This window comes from Mesoplodon mirus (genome assembly GCF_964341445.2).
Source record: "Mesoplodon mirus genome assembly, chromosome: 16".
NCBI classification, from domain to species: domain Eukaryota; kingdom Metazoa; phylum Chordata; class Mammalia; order Artiodactyla; family Ziphiidae; genus Mesoplodon; species Mesoplodon mirus.
In genome coordinates, this window is record NC_138992.1 from 10,958,613 (window position 1) to 10,972,390 (window position 13,778).

A 13,778-nucleotide genomic window follows, 5' to 3' on the forward strand; every position below is an offset into this window, starting at 1 on the left:
TCATCTAATGCTTACTGTGTGTTAAATACTGTTCTAGTCATTGAGGAAACGAGATTAAGCCACATAAGGCTCACCCTCTCATAGAACTTATATTTTAGTGGAGTGACGGATAACAAACCCAAAGACAAACAATAATTTAAAGCAGTAATATATACTAGGAAGGTTGGCAAATAATGGCAGTGCTACAGTCCCTACTACTAAAATGGTAATAATAGTGGTAATTATAGCCAGCAAGAGAGAGCTAAGTATATCATAGGCAGCAGTGTGATCTCTATTCATTTACTTATCACCAGTCTTTTTGTTTTAATGGAGCAACTTTTAGCATCTCTTAGACTAGTTTTATGGGGTTATGGTTTGGAAAACATAGCTATTCATTTCAAGCAAACAATCTTCAAGTACAGCTTTCAGCATGCCTGCCCCGAACATTTGCAGGGCCCAGGACAAGAGTACAAATAGCGACCCACATGCCATGTGTCTAAATATTTAAGGGTTACAAATCAAGCTAATAAACTTTCAAATCTATCCTCCTGGCTTGACAAATATAATGTCATAACAGTGTGGAAGGCCAGGTTTGGATTTAGAACTCTCAGAGCCTTGGATTTTTGTGCTGGAAGGTGGTGGCCTGGGAAGAGTTGGCTCCTGGGAACCACATTACTTCTTGACCCACCATCAGTAAGAGGCTTTGCTCGAAAGATGTGGACCCCAGTCCAGTCCCACAAACAGCCATCACTTGGGTACCTCTTGGAATGGATCTTAGAAAGTATGGACCAGAAATTCCAGAGTTCTGGGTATCCAGCAAACAAAGAAACATAAAGTACAGATAAAATGACTAAGTTACTTCCAACCCTGACATTTCATGATTCGGTTTTTAGTGCTGGAATTTGGATGATCTTAAACCTGCAAAATATTGATATTATGCTCTGTGTGTACAAGATGTTTTGTCTGGAAAGAAGTGTGCCTTGTGGAAAATTCTAAACAATGGCGTAGGAAACACAGAATTGGGAACTATTGTATAGACGTGTCTTGACAATAATATTATTAATTGATCACACAAGGCCCTAGAATCCAAACAAATGTCAAATCTCAGACCAGGTGAGAGTAACTAAGTTCAGAATTATGGGCAAAACATTTCCCTTTCTTGGACTTCAGTTTCCCATGTGAAAATACTAAGTTTTGGATTCTGAGTTCCTTCTAGCACATTTTTATGGTTTTTATGATGTGATCTGCAAGAGCTTTTCCCTTGAATAGAAAGCAAGGGTATTTAGTAAGGGGAAGGGTCTGAACAGTGAGATATTTAACAAGAGCAATAATTACATATTATGTTCCAGTCTTTTATAGCTTATGTAAAAAGGTTTTTGAATGCATTATCTCATTGGATTTTCGTCCCCTGCCTGTGATGCTGTTGTCTTTTCCTCCACTTGCCACTAAAGAAAATGAAGCCGAGAAGAGATGAGTGAATTACCCACCATCTCTCAACCTCTGAGTGGCAATAGAGCCAGCTCTCAAATCCATATACAGCCTTTAAAGTGGGTGAGCAGGTTTCCAAACCTTTGCATTTGGGAAAGATGGTCTTGCAGGTGTGAAATCCATTCTTTCTGAAGGAAGAGGGGGGTAAACAGCAGCAAGCATAAGCATGTCTCTTATGACTCATTATCAACTTAAGGCAGACCTTTATTTCAGATGGGAAATCATTATTGCAGCTGCTACTAGGCCGACACACACGGACGTACACACCCTCCTTGCTGCAGCATTGTCTCACTTTGCCCTGGACACCCAGGCTCTGGAATAATGCAGCCAGCGGGACACTTTGCTGGCACATATGTTGTAAAATGCATAAAGGCTGCGGGCATGTTTCGGAGCACTGCATCTCTTTCCATCCCTTAAACAGATGGTGTGTGCAGCCTGGCCGGTTGCCTGCAGCATTCTACCTGCCGCGTTGGGAAAGGCTGAACCTCGATGGAGAAGAAAAGGAGGCTCCACTGTATGGAACGCTCTCCCTTGCGCATGCTCCGAGAGGCCAGGTAGAGGGCACAAAATACTCCGATAACTGAGTATCAAAGGTGAGTGGTAAAAATGAAAGAGGGGAGGTGGTGTATGAAAAACTAAACATGCAAAGCCTTACAAAAAAGCACACACCTGAATGTAGTCACTGGAATGAATCAAATGAAAGTAAGTCAAAACAAGAGATGAGTGCTAAATTCACCAAATGGAAACACATTTTAGGGACGAAATCTTGCTTGTGTTAACACACAAACCATGGTGGGCAATGATGTATCTGGCCCCCAACACTCTGTTCCTGGGTGGTCAACTCACGTGGACTCGGATTTCAATCTCTGCTCCTTTCCTTAATATCTGTATGACTGTGGGTCGGTTAATTAAACTTTTGAGTCTTAGTTTCTTTGTTTGGAAAGTGGGGGTGATTATACCTACCACTCAGTTTGTGTGTGTGTGACAAATGTGTTATATATTCTATCCAAACTGGCTTAGGTCAGCGTTTGGAAAATAGGTGTTTATCTGGCCTATGGTAGCTGCCAGATAATCAGAATCGCCATCTTCATTAATTTATATTTCCATCTTCCATGCTTGACACTGGATCGTCATTAAATGTTGAATGCACTTGTTAAAAAATTTTAAATCAAATTTAATGGGGCAGAATTTACATACAATAAAACACTCAGTTCAAGTGTAAAGTTCAATGACTTCTGATAATTCTATACCTTCATGTAATCAAAACAGGGAAAAATTCTCACAGCCTAAACTGCTCTCTGCTGTCCCTTTGTGATCAATGACCCTCAACTTCCAGCCCAAGCAACTACTGATCTCCTTTCTGTCACTACGCATATTGCACACTATTTATTTCCTTCCTTTTCGCATACTTTGGGTTTAATTTGCTCTTCTATATCCAGCTTTTCAATGTGTGAATTTAGATAATTGACTTTAGTGCTTTCTTTTCCTGCTTTAGCCACATCTCAAAAATTGATACGTTTTAATTTTCATCCAGTTTAAAATATCTTATAATTTCCCATCTTATTGCCTCTTCAATCCATGGTTTATTTAGTAATGCACTGTTGATTTCATAAACATGTAGGGAATTTGGAGTTATCTTTCAACCTGCTGGTAATTTCAATTTTAATTCTGTTATGGTCAGAGAGCATGCTCAGCTTTATTTCAGTTGTTTAAAATTTGAGACTTCTTTTATGGCTAAGAACATCATGGTGAAAGTGTATATTCTTTTAAAAAATTTTGTTGAGATGGTAGATTTCATGTTAACTATTCTTACCACAATAAACTTAAAAAATTTAGAAAATTGTCATTTATATTTACCCATATATTTACCACATTTAGCACTCTACATTCTGATGTGTTGATTCAGCTTTCCTTTTGGTATCATTTCCATTCTTCCTTTAATTCCTTTAATTTTTATTTTTTGTAGGCCACATCTGTTAGCAATAAACTCTTGCAGGCTTTGTTTCTCTAAAAATGTCTTTATTTCTACCTAAGTTTTCAAAAGCGTTTTTTCTGGTTATAGAACTACTGGTTGCCTGTGTTTTTCTTTCAGCACTTGAAAGGCTGTAAGCCATTTTCTGTGGTTTACATGGCGTTAACCATTCTCATCTCTTTTTCTTATCTCTGTTCCTCTGTAAATAATAACTTTTTTTTCTATAGAAGATTTTGAGATTATATTACTGGTTTTTACAATTTGGTTATGGTTTGTCATGGTATCATTTTCCTTTTATTGTCTGTCTTGGCAATTGCAGACCTCCTTTTTATTTATGTATGTATGTATGTATGTATTATTTATGGCTGTGTTGGGTCTTCATTGCTGCATGCAGGCTTTCTCTAGTTGTGTTGAGTGGGGGCTACTCTTCATTGCGGTGCAGAAGCTTCTCATTGCAGTGGCTTTTCTTGTTGCGGAGCACGGGCTCTAGGTGTGCGGGCTTCAGTAGTTGCAGGACGTGGGCTCAGTAGTTGCAGCACGTGGGCCCTAGAGCACACAGGCTTCAGTAGTCATGGCTCGTGGGCTCTACAGTGCATGCTCAGTAGTTGTGGTGCATGGGCTTAGTTGCTCCACGGCATGTGGGATCTTCCCGGACCAGGGCTTGAACGCATGTCCCCTGCATTGGCAGGCAGATTCTTAACCACTGCAACACCAGGGAAGTCCCATTGCAGACCTTCTTAAATCTGGTTTTAGATTTTTAAACAAATTTGAAAAAAGTTCAGCCATTTTTTTCTCAAGTGCTTTATCTGTTCCGTACCCTCATGCTCTTGTATATTATGCTATGGTGTTTTATATTCTCCCACAAATAGCTGAAGCCCTGTTGATTTTTTTTTTTCAATAATTTTTTTCTCTGTATTACATTATGAATAGTATGTGGCTGTATCATCAATTTAACTGACATTTTGTTCTTCAGTGTCTAATTTGCCATCTCATTCAGTGAAATTTGCTTTCCAAATGTTACCTTTTTCATTTTCCAAAGTTTCACTTTTTGCTTTTATATCTTCCATTTTTTCTTCATTGTGTTTATATTTTTCAAATCCTTGTGCATATTGAGTGTATTTAAGTGGTTACTTAAGGTTCTTTGTTGTTAATTCTATCATCTGTCTTTTCTGGGTCTGTCTCTACTGATTTTTTTTAAAATATGGGTCCTTTTTCCTGCTTCTTGGCATGTCTGACAATTTTTGGATACTGAATATCATATTTTTTGTGGTCTTGAGCACTGAATTTTTTGTTGTCTTCTTTTAAAGAGTGTTTAATTATGTTCTGCCAGGTGGGTAAGTTACTTGGGGATCAACTTGATCCTTTTATACCTTGTTTTTAAGTTTCATTATAAAATGCCCTTTATTCAGTGCTACTAAATAGATCCTTCTGTAATATTTCCTAATGCTCCTGGTTTTCCTGGAGAACTCTCCATTATGACTGGTTAGAACCTGAGCATATCCTATCCTTGTGTGACATTATTCAGCTTACAGTTCCCTAGTCATTCTTTGTCTGGCTTCTTGGAACCTTACTGGACACACACACATGCTTTTGTGCTTAGTAATAGACTTGAAAGAGCCTTTACAGACATGTCTGATGCTTAAAAAATTCTTTTCCACCTCTCTAGTTACCTGTTTTACTAATTTCAGCCATGCTACCCTCTTTGAACTCCAATATCAGTCTCTTCAATTCAGTGAGAATGCCATACTCTCTTTGGGTATCCTTCCTTACACTGCAGTCTGGAAAGTACATCCAAGTAGAAATTTAGGGCAATTGTAGGGCTCATATATTTTGTTTCCCTCCTCATAGGGATCACAGTCCAGTGTAAAATGTTGGAAGATACTCGCTTCACATATTTTCCGGTTTTTGTTTGTTTGTTTGTTATTTAGGGTAGGAGGGTAAGTCTGGTCCCAGTTATCCATCATGGTTGGGTGAGAAAGTTGATGTATTTCTTTTTTACAAGGGTTGATAGCATTATTAAAACCAAATGATTCAGTTAGGGGCTAAAATGACAGCATCAGCTAATGGTCAAGGGCTTTCTATTTCTGCCTCTGTCACAAGTCAAAGTTTCATGCCACACCAGGGCTTTATAATGGTGTTCTCCTTTAGTTCCTGTAATGAGGTCAAGCCTGTGGACAGTTGTCAATTGAACTGATACTACTTTTCTTTCAAGATGGGTCAATTTTAAGTTTTTTGTCCTTTGCTCATGCCTACTTCCTCCATCAGCAAGTGAATTTAAGGAAAGTTTCTTCCCCAAACATTTTGTTATCACTAGCTCAATATTAGAGTTTTCTGCCTGTTTTGTTATTTCTGCGGCTAAGCTGTAATATCATTGAGAATAGTCCAAAAGTTTGTATTTATAGCATTTGGCATAGTACCTGACTCATAATATGTCTTCTAATATATATTACTTGGATAAAAAAGAGTAATTCAAGTTATGTCAAATCATCTCCCTTAAACTTTGCTTTAATTCTTCCAACTAATTGTGAAAAGTGCAGATCTTTTTAGCTATCTCCATATATTAATCTTCATATTTTACCAACTCTATTTGCTCCAAAATTATATAATTACAATATAAGTTTTAGGTATTAAATTCAAATTTCATTCTGTACACTATCTTTGGGAAATCTTTTCCAAGCCCACACTGTACAATGATGAGTTCCAAATATCCTATCCATCTTTCCTCTCTCTCTTGAACTCCAAACTGGGTGTTTGCACTTGAATACTCCACAGGGCTCTTAATCTTAATTATGTCCAAAATAGAACTCATCATTTTTCCTTAATTCTGTCCTCTTTTTCTGTGTTTTCTCTCATGCCTTTTGGATAAACAAAGTCCAAAATCCTTTGCATAGCATACAAAATCTTCCCACATCTAGTCCCTGGTGACGTCAACTTTATTGCTCATAACTCCTCTGCCCCGAATGTGCTCTTATACCTCCCGACTCTCCATAACATTTTACAATGTTATTTATTCTATTAATTCACATTTTTCACTTACTTATCCTTTCAACCTACTGCAGTGGAAGTCTTCTGGCTTCTCCAGATATAGTCTCCACCCTTTTCACCTGCTCTGAGCCTAAACATTCTTCTGTATGGGCTATGTGAATGGGGTTCTTTGCCTCTGATATCTGGTGGGGTTTGGTCTAAGAAAGTCCTGCAAAGAGATCAAGAATAAGAGATGCTATGAACTGAATGTGTCTCCCCAAATTTATATGTTGAAGCCCAAACTCTTAACGTGATTGTATTTGAAGATAGGGTTTTTAGAGAGTAATTAAGGCTAAATGATGTCATAAGGGTGGGGTCCTAATTAGACAGAAATAGTGGCCATATAAGAAGACGAGAGTTTGCTCTCTCCATGAGCCTGGATAAAGGAAAGCCTTTGTGGGGGCATGGTAAGAAGAAGGTGGCCATCTGCAAACTAGGGAGAGAGCTCTCACCAGCCATTAACGCTCCTGACACCTTGATCTTGGACTTGCAGTATCCAGAACTTTGAGAAAATAGATTTCAGTTGCTTGTCACCCAGTCTATGGTTATTTTTAAGGTAGCCTGAGCAAACTAATGGAGCAGACCAATACTAATAGAGATAAAATATATTCTTGGAAGGAGACGCATGTCGGGTTCAAACTGCAAAATGGAAAGACTCTGTGTGTGTGTGTATGTACACTTGGCACACTACAGAATATTCTGATAAACAAGACAGACATACCTCTTGACGTCATATAATTCATGGTCCAGTGGAAATACAGTCAGATGTTTATGAATTTTCCTCACTTGGTACACCTTGTATATATTGATAGGAAATTAGTAAAGAGAAGTTAGAAGTTTGTTAAAAAAGGACCTAGAAGAAATAAAGGCAAACAAACAATGATGAACAACACAATAAATGAAATTAAAAATTCTCTAGAAGGAATCAATAGCAGAATAACTGAGGCAGAAGAACGGGTAAGTGACCTGGAAGATAAAATAGTGGAAATAACTACCACAGAGCAGAATAAAGAAAAAAGAATGAAAGAAATTGAGGACAGTTGAAGAGACCTCTGGGACAACATTAAATGCACCAACATTCGAATTATAGGGGTCCCAGAAGAAGAAGAGAAAAAGAAAGGGACTGAGAAAATATTTGAAGAGATTATGGTTGAAAACCTCCCTAACGTGGGAAAGGAAACAGTCAATCAAGTCCAGGAAGAATGAAGAGTCCCATACAGGATAAATCCAAGGGGAAACATGCCAAGACACATATTAATCACACTATCAAAAAGTAAATACAAAGAAAAAATATTAAAGGGAAAAGCAACAAATAACATACAAGGGAATCCCCATAAGGTTAATAGCTAATCTTTCAGCAGAAACTCTGCAAGCCAGAAGGGAGTGGCAGGACATATTTAAAGTGATGAAAGGGAAAAACCTACATCCAAGATGACTCTACCTAGCAAGGATCTCATTCAGATTCGATGGAGCAATTAAAGTCTTTGCAGACATGCAAAAGCTAAGAGAATTCAGCACCACCAAACCAGCTTTACAATGAATGCTAAAGGAACTTCTCTAGAAACACAAGAGAAGGAAAAGACCTACAAAAACAAACCCAAAACAATTAAGAAAATGGTAATAGGAAAATACACATCAATAATTACCTTAAATGTAAATGGATTAAATACTCCAAAAGACAAAGACTGGCTGAATGGATACAAAAACAAGACCTGTATATATGCTGTCTACAAGAGACCCACTTCAGACCTAGGGACACATACAGACTGAAAGTGAGGGGTTGGAAAAAGATGTTCCATGCAAATGGAAATCAAAAGAAAGCTGGAGTAGCAATCCTCATATCAGACAAAATAGACTTTAAAGACTATTACAAGAGACAAGGAAGGACACTACATAATGAATAAGGGATCAATCCAAGAAGAAGATATAACAATTGTAAATATTTAAGCACCCAAAAAAGGAGCACCTCAATACATAAGACAAATGCCAACAGCCATAAAAGGGGAAATTGACAGTAACACAGTCATAGTAGGGGACTGTAACACCCCACTTTCACCAATGGACAGATCAACCAAAATGAAAATAAATAAGGAAACACAGGCTTTAAATGACACGTTAAACAAGATGGACTTCATTGATACTTATAGGACATTTCCATCCAAAAACAACAGAATATACTTTCTTCTCAAGGGCTCATGGAACTTTCTCCAGAATAGATCATATCTTGGGTCACAAATCAAGCCTTGGTAAATTTAAGAAAATTGAAATTGTATCAAGTATCTTTTGTGACCACAAAGCTATGAGACTAGATATCAATTACAGGAAAAAATCTGTAAAAAAAAAAAATACAAACACATGGAGGCTAAACAATACACTACTAAATAACCAAGAGATCACTGAAGAAATCAAAGAGGAAATAAAAAAAATACTTAGAAAAAAATGACTCTGAAAACACGATGACCCAAAACCTATGGGATGCAGTGAAAGCAGTTCTAAGAGGGAAGTTTATAGTAATACAATCCTACCTTAAGAAACAAGAAACATCTCAAATAAACAATGTAATTTTACAGCTAAAGCAATTAGAGAAAGAAGAACCAAAAAAACCCAAAGTTAGCAGAAGGAAATAAATCATAAAGATCAGATCAGAAATAAATGAGAAAGAAATGAAGGAAACGATAGCAAAGATCAATAAAACTAAAAGCTGGTTCTTTGAGAAGATAAACAAAACTGATAAACTACTAGCCAGAATCATCAAGAAAAAAAGGGAGAAGACTCAAATCAATAGAATTAGAAATGAAAAAGTAGAAGTAACAACTGACACTGCAGAAATAAAAAGGATCATGAGAGATGACTACAAGCAACTATATACCAATAAAATGGACAACCTGGAAGAAATAGACAAATTCTTAGAAAAGCACAACATCTGAGACTGAACCAAGAAGAAATAGAAAATATAAACAGACCAATCACAAGCACTGAAATTGAAACTGTGATTAAAAATCTTCCAACAAACAAAAACTCAAGACCAGATGACTTCACAGGCAAATTCTATCAAACATTTAGAGAAGAGCTAACATCTATCCTTCTCAAACTCTTCCAAAATATAGCAAGGGAGGAACACTCCCAAAGTCATTCTACAAGGCCACCATCACCCTGATCCCAAAACCAGACAAAGATGTCACAAGGAAAGAAAACTACAGGCCACTATCACTGGTGAACATAGATGCAAATAGCCTCAACAGAATACTAGCAAACAGAATCTAACAGCACATTAAAAGGATCATACACCATGATCAAGTGGGGTTTATCCCAGGAATGCAAGGATTCTTCAATATACACAAATCAATTAATGTGATACACCATACTAACAAACTGAAGGATAAAAACCATATGATCATCTCAATAGATGCAGAAAAAGCTTTTGACAAAATTCAACACCCATTTATGATAAAAACCCTCTAGAAAGTAGGCATAGAGGGAACTTACCTCAACATAATAAAGGCCATATATGACAAACCCACAGCCAACATTGTTCTCAATGGTGAAAAACTGAAACCATTTCCACTAAGATCAGGAACAAGAAAAGGTTGCCACTCTCACCACTATTATTCAACATAATTTTGGAATTTTTAGCCACAGAAATCAGAGAAGAAAAAGAAATAAAAGGAATCCAAATTGGAAAAGAAGAAGCAAAGCTGTCAGTGTTTGCAGATGACATGATACTATACATAGAGAATCCTAAAGATGCTACCAGAAAACTACTAGAGCTAATCAATGAATTTGGTAAAGCTGCAGGATGCAAAATTAATGCACAGAAATCTCTTGCATTCCTATACACTAATGATGAAAAATCTGAAAGAGAAATTAAGGAAACACTCCCATTTACCACTGCAACAAAAAGAATAAAGTACCTAGGAATAAACCTGCCTAAGGAGACAAAAGACCTGTATGCAGAAAACTATAAGACACTGATGAAAGAAAATAAAGATGATACAAACAGATAGATATACCATGTTCTTGGGTTGGAAGAATCAACATTGTGAAAATGACCAAAGCAATCTACAGATTCAATGCAATCCCAATCAAACTACCAATGGCATTTTTCACAGAGCTAGAACAAAAAATTTCACAGAAAAATTTTACGGAAACACAAAAGACCCCGAATAGCCAAAGCAAACTTGAGAAAGAAATACGGACCTGGAGGAATCAGGCTCCCAGACTTCAGACTATACTACAAAGCTATGAGAATCAAGGTGTATGGTACTGGCACAAAAACAGAAATAGAGATCAGTGGAACAGGATAGAAAGCCCAGAGATAAACCCATGCACATATGGTCACCTTATCTTTGATAAAGGATGCAAGAATATATAATGGAGAAAAGACAGCCTCTTCAATAAGTGGTGCTGGGAAAACTGGACAGCTACATGTAAAAGAATGAAATTAGAACACCCCCTAACACCATACACAAAAATAAACTCAAAGTGGATTAAAGACCTAAATGTAAGGCCAGAAACTATCAAACTCTTAGAGGAAAACATAGGCAGAACACTCTATGACATAAATCACAGCAAGATCCTTTTTACCCACCTCCTAGAGAAATGTAAATAAAAACAAAAATAAACAAATGGGACCTAATGAAACTTCAAAGCTTTTGCACAGCAAAGGAAAACATAAAACAAGACGAGAAGATAACCCTTAGAATGGGAGAAAATATTCACACATGGAGCAACTGACAAAGGATTAATCTCCAAAATAAACAAGCAGCTTATGCAGCTCAATATCAAAGAAAACAACCCAATCCCAAAATGGGCGGAAGACCTAAACAGACATTTCTCCAAAGAAGATATACAGATTGCCAACAAACACATGAAAGGATGCTTAACATCACTAATCATTAGAGAAATGCAAATCAAAAGTACAATGAGGTATCATCTCACACTGGTCAGTATGGCCGCCATCAAAAAGTCTACAAACAATAAATGCTGGAGAGGGTGTGGAGAAAAGGGAACCCTCTTGCACTGTTGGTAGGAATGTAAATTGATACAGCCACTATGGAGAACAGTATGGAGGTTCCTTAAAAAACTAAAAATAGGATTACCATATGACTCAGCAATCCCACTACTGGGCATACCTAGAGAAAACCGTAATTCAAAAAGACACGTGCCCCGCAATGTTCATTGCAGCACTATTTACAATAACCAGGACATGGAAGGAACCTAAGTGTCCATCTACAGATGAATGGATAAAGAAGATATGGTACATATACACAATGGAATATTACTCAGCCATAAAAAGAAATGAAATTGAATTATTTGTAGTGAGGTGGATGGACCTAGAGTCTGTCATATAGAGTGAAGTAAGTCAGAAAGAGAAAAACAAATGCCATATGCTAACACATATATATGGAATCTAAAAAACAAACCAAAAAAATGGTCATGAAGAACCTAGGGGCAAGACGGGAATAAAGATGGAGACCTACTAGAGAATGGACTTGAGGACATGGGGTGGGGGAAGGGTAAGCTGGGATGAAGTGAGAGAGTGGCATGGACACATATACACTACCAAATGTAAAATAGATAGCTAATGGGAAGCAGCCGCATAGCACAGGGAGATCAGCTCGGTGCTTTGTGACTACCTAGAATGGTGGGATAGGGAGGATGGGAAGGAGACGCAAGAGGGAGGAGATATGGGGATATGTGTATACGTATAGCTGATTCACTTTATGATACAGCAGAAACTAACAGTACATTGTAAAGCAATTATACTCCAATAAAGATGTTTAAAAAAAAAGATTGTTAACAACAGAAATACCTGAGTTTCACCAATAGTACTGCCACTTACTGTACAGTTTCGTCAGCTATAAAATGGATTAAATGAGATCACGTATACTCATTGAACAAATAATTATTGTGTGTTTTCAAATGCCAAAGTAAAAGATATGGAACACAACAGAAACTGTAATAATATTATTTCTCATCGTTTATAATCTAGTCAGGTAATGAAGTAACTGAAATATATCAAGAACTCAAATTGTACTTATGATATTATCATTACAAATGTTATTTATCTTATGATTTACATGTGTCTCCCTCTGTTCTTATAAATTGCAGCTTCCACTCTGTTAATCCTCAAGGTCATAGGCTGTTTTATTTATTTCTGTATCTCTGGTAGTCTGTGCAGTCCCTGATGCATACTTGGAGGATGAATGTATGAATGAATTAAAATATTTTAATAAGCACTGTTATTCTATGGGCTATTTCCCTAGGTAATGCTACAGATATCCATATTTAAAGCTTTTCCCCAAGACTGTTGCCAGATGAACCAGATATGCCTTTTTCACTTTTTTTGAGTACATGGCCTTGTCTTAAACCTCAGTCATTGCTGAACTCTACTTCAAATGGAGAGAATTTCCTGAGGGGTCGAGTTTAAAAAGTCTTCAGCATAATGTATATGACCCAGTCCAGTACTTGGCACATAGTACAGGCTCTATAAATGCCCGATGAATTGAATCTGAGTAAGAAAATATCATTTAGAACCCTTATATAGTGTCCAGCTCCCTTAGCTTTGGGGTCAAGAAAGGTTAATTGTACAAGTTTATCAGATATAGTAGGACCAGGACTGTGGACCAGGTACCTTGATCTCTATCCCTTATCAGGTACACTACTGAAGGAAAGCTATTCTCCAGAATGTCAGCAGGGAATTAGGCATGGCAACATGTACAATCATAAAGAAAAGTGTGGTCTGGGAAAGTCTTAGTTATGAAGCTTCTAGAATGAACAGCTCTTTCTAAACAAAAGCCAGCAGTAATGGAGAAGATCACGCTGCCCGTGCCCAGACTCTTTTGACCACAGACGTCTTCCAACTTAGGGTGGTTTGACTTAGGGTTTTTTGACTTGATGATGATGTGAAAGTGATACCCATTCAGTAGAAACCGTATTTCAGATTTTGAAACTTGATGTACCTCGCCCCCTTCTTCCCCCCACCACCGGGCTAGCAATATGCTCTCTTATACTCAAGTGATGCTGGGCGGTGGCAGTGAGCTGCATCTCCCAGTCAGCTCCATGATCCATGAGGGTAAATAGCTGATACACTAACAACCATCCTGTACCCAGGCAACCATTCTGTTTTTCACTTTTGGCACAGTATTTGATCAATTACATGAGATATTCAACACTTGTGTTATAGTTTTGCCCAATTGTAGGCTAACACAGGTGCTGTGAGCACATTTAAGGTAGGCTAGGCTAAGCTATGATGTCTGGTAGGTTAGGTGCATTAAATGTCCTTTGACCTAGGATATTTTCAACTTATGATGGG

The 13,778-nt window shown here is 37.4% G+C and overlaps 1 long non-coding RNA gene across 1 annotated transcript in view; it reads left to right on the top strand.

The window, feature by feature from the left end:
- The first annotated feature begins 1,867 nt into the window (after positions 1-1,867).
- The window catches only part of LOC309792068, an 83,777-nt gene continuing 71,866 nt past the window's right edge, over positions 1,868-13,778 (top strand). The window contains exon 1 of the long non-coding RNA XR_014291602.1: positions 1,868-2,060. This is a non-coding gene — a long non-coding RNA (uncharacterized lncRNA). The remainder of the gene's footprint in view (positions 2,061-13,778) is intronic.